This window comes from Apium graveolens, chromosome 5 (genome assembly GCF_009905375.1).
Source record: "Apium graveolens cultivar Ventura chromosome 5, ASM990537v1, whole genome shotgun sequence".
NCBI lineage: Eukaryota > Viridiplantae > Streptophyta > Magnoliopsida > Apiales > Apiaceae > Apium > Apium graveolens.
Window position 1 is genome coordinate 35,063,030 of NC_133651.1, and position 3,759 is coordinate 35,066,788.

The 3,759-nt window shown below is 34.8% G+C and overlaps 1 non-coding gene across 1 annotated transcript; it reads left to right on the plus strand.

The window, feature by feature from the left end:
* Window positions 1–1,282: 1,282 nt before the first annotated feature.
* LOC141663041 (small nucleolar RNA R71) lies at window positions 1,283–1,389 on the plus strand. Its single transcript, XR_012551129.1, has one exon. It is a non-coding gene; the product is annotated as a small nucleolar RNA R71 (small nucleolar RNA).
* The last annotated feature ends 2,370 nt before the right edge of the window (window positions 1,390–3,759 follow it).

A 3,759-nucleotide genomic window follows, 5' to 3' on the forward strand; every position in this document is an offset into this window, starting at 1 on the left:
GACAGATTGACAGGAAGTGCAGCAAACTACTTGAAGGATCAGATTCAGAGACAGAAAAGGCTTTATTCTGTTAAGTCTGACATCACATATGTTCCAAAGTACAGAGATCACAAGGGTGATATAGTTGAAATGAAACCCAACACTGCTAAGATTATAACTACCTTTCTGGGTTACAGGGCTGTGGAATTCAATCTTGAGTCTAATAAGGCATATTTGATCAGACTAGATCAGGATATAAGAAAAGCCAAGATTAATGATCTCAGGGCTGCAATCTTTCAAATTGATGAAGATACTGCAGAGCTTAAAGATGCTAAAAGGAGGATGATTGATGAACTTAGATATGCTGAGAGATGTTTGTTGAAGAACTATCTCAGAACAACTCCTGACATCAGAGAGATCAGAAGATGAAGCCAAGTCAAGATTTACAACTGATTAAATTTTGATATTTGTACAGACTGAAGCTGTTATCAGAAGTTAAATATTGGTAAAGCTTTAAGGACTGTAAGTTGTAGTTATCTAGTCTAATTCTCATGCATTTGTACTTAATGTTTTTGACATCATCAAATATCTATTAAACTTGTATATTATGCTAATTTACAAGTTGGGGGAGATTGTTAGATATATTTGATAATGTCATGGCTAATATGATTTATGTTTAGATCTTACTTAAACAGGATAAATCAGTACTTACTGGAGGTCAGGACTTAAGGATATCAGTACTTATATTATCAAGAGATAATCATCAGAAGATGGATATCAGAACTTAAGTGCTGAAGGACGTTCAGATAAGGACAATAACTGATTAAAGGAAAGAAGATCGAGATAAACATAAGAAGAGATATGCATGAAGAAGGAATTCTATGAAGAATAGAATACTTGGAAGAAAAGATATCTGATTGATATATTTTAGGAAGCAGAATTATATTCCATATCAATTAGCGATTATCTTGTAACTGTGTAGTATATAAACACAGACATAGGGTTTACACTATAAGTGTTATTATATTCGAGAAGATTATTCATTGTAACCCTAGCAGCTCTCATGATATATGTTCATCACTGAGAGGTAACAGTTCCATACTGTAACAGAGTTTATTGTTTCAATAAAGTTTGTTTTCTGTTACTTGAGTTATTAGAGTTCGATTTGATTGTACTTTACACTGTATTCACCCCCTCTACAGTGTGTGTGACCTAACAAGATCCACCAGAAGCAACATCAACAAAAATTCGGAATTCTTGTGTTAACATATTGTAGAATGTATGGATCATTAACCAGTCAGGAATGCCATGGTGAGGACATTATCTCTGAAGCCTTTTGTATCTTTTCCACGCATCATGAGGAGTCTCCTCATCATCTTGATGAAAGTTAGATATGTCGTTCCTGAGCTTTGCAGTCTTCTTCTGACTGAAAAATTTGAGTAGAAAGGCCTTTGCTAAACCATCCCAAGTAGTGAACTTGTTTGGCACTTCATCTTTCAACCAATCTTTTGCTGTATCTCGAAGAGAGAATGGAAATAATCGCAGCTTTATCGCATCATCACTAATATTAGTCAACTTTATTGTATCACACTTCTTCAGAAAACTCTCAAAATGATCAACAGGATTTTTAGTGGACAATCATGCGAAAGGATCATTGGTGATGAATTGGATGAATTGAGGCTTGATTTCAAAGTGGGTAGCAGTGACTGTTGGTCTGAGAATACTGGAGAGTACTTCCTTAGTATATGGCATACCCTGCTCATTGAGAGCTTTAGCTGGTTCACCCATAACTTCATTGTCTTTTTGTTTTCTTCATGCACCTGCTTGTCTTCTTGCTGTAGCTTCAATTTCAGGATTAAAAGCAATCAATTTTTCAGAGCCTAAACTTCGAGTTTGCATGCAAGAAGAAAACTAGAAACCCAATATCAAATAACAAGAGAATAATAACCGAAGCACACGACTAAAAGACTTAGCTAAACTAACTCAAAAATTTAGTAATCTAATACCCGCTTTGTCCACGGCAGCGGCGCCAAAAATTTGACAAGGCTATCGCGTGCCTATCAAATAATAATATCTAACAAATTCTTCTAACTATGTAGTAGGGTAAGTCAGAGTCGATCCATCAGAGATAAATTTACCAATCACTAGTAATTTTTGACTCGATTTAACTAAGCAAGTAACATAATAAAAATTGAGAGATTGTTTAACTAAAATTATACTAGAGCAATTACGTTGTATTAATCAAATAACTAAAAACATCCAGAGTTAAATATCCCCACTAGCATGAATCAATGCAAACCACCCCAAATCAATCATAAACTACTCAAGAGGAAAGACACGCCCTATGAAATACCAATAACCTCTCTTGAGTATTAATGGCTTCTCTAAAATACAATCAAGCCTATTTTCATGGTATCATGAAGTTTAGAGACATTAAACACAACATCATAACTTCCTAACAATCCGTTCTACCTATTTTCATGGAGATGTTCATGTCCTTATTGGATAAATCATAACCACCTAAATACAACTTTCGCTGATAAATAGATATCGGGTTCAAACAATACACATAATCACGTCTGACCTGTAATTGTTAATTAAGCACAACTCAATAAGCAAGAGAATGTAATATAACTAAATTGGGGGATTGGGAAAATCATGCATCAATCATAGCTAGGGTTCAACTTAACCCTAGATTTAAAAATCTACTCACACATAACTAGATTAACGAAACACATAATATAATAATAACACATAATTGATATTGATGAAAATAGAGAAGAAAACCTTCAATCTTTTTTACCAGAAGAAAAAGTAATGATCTCATCCCTCAGTATATCTATATATGTATATAATATAAGTCTTTTAATGCTTCTAGGAAAAATATAAGTACATTTCCTAAACTGATTGGGTTTATAAAGGAAAATTCGCAGCTGACTTTTCTCCAATAATTATGGACCGCTCCAGTTGTAATTTAATACTTGGACCTCTTTAGAATTAAAGATAATTTCGTTAGCTTCGCGTGGGCTGTTAAATCATCCAATTCCGACTTCTAGAACTCAAGATATGGCCAAAACAGTGAATTGCGCATGCAGTCCAACAAATCCGAATTTTCTTCTAATAAATCTCCAAATTAAACTCTAATTCTCCAATCCATCCAAGTTTAGGATTTTCTTGCTTCCTACAATAAAATATTAAAATCTAATTAATAAAAATCCAAATCAATGCAAAATATAATAAATATGAGGAATAAAATCATATAATATATATATAAATATATATCCTATCAATCGTCACCATGAGTTCCAATGAAAACATGATAATAAACAATATAAGAGTACTAGGGTTCAAGATAAATCGAAAACAAGCATCCAAAGTATCGACTATATTAAAGAATACAAAAGTCTTCTTCTCCGTAGCCGTCTTGTACTCTCTAGGTCTTCTCAATGTTCTCCCTCGGCTCCTTGTTCTTAAAAACGTATTTTTATAAATATATATAGGCTTCTGGATGACCCGGGCTTGCAAACTCTCAAAATCGTACTCAAAACAGGATTCTGGCCCAGGAAACCCGCGCGGCCGCCGCGCTCTATCACACGGGCGCGCACACTTTCTGCCCACCAGGCACGGCCGCCCCGCTTCCTGCGCGGGCGCGCCGTGCCTCTGCACTTTAACTTCAATTTCTTGTTTTGGCTGTAACTTGAGTTCCGCTTTTCAGAATTTGATGATTCAATAATCCACGCAAAAATATCGAGATTCTCTACAACTTGAGAATGGTCTTGA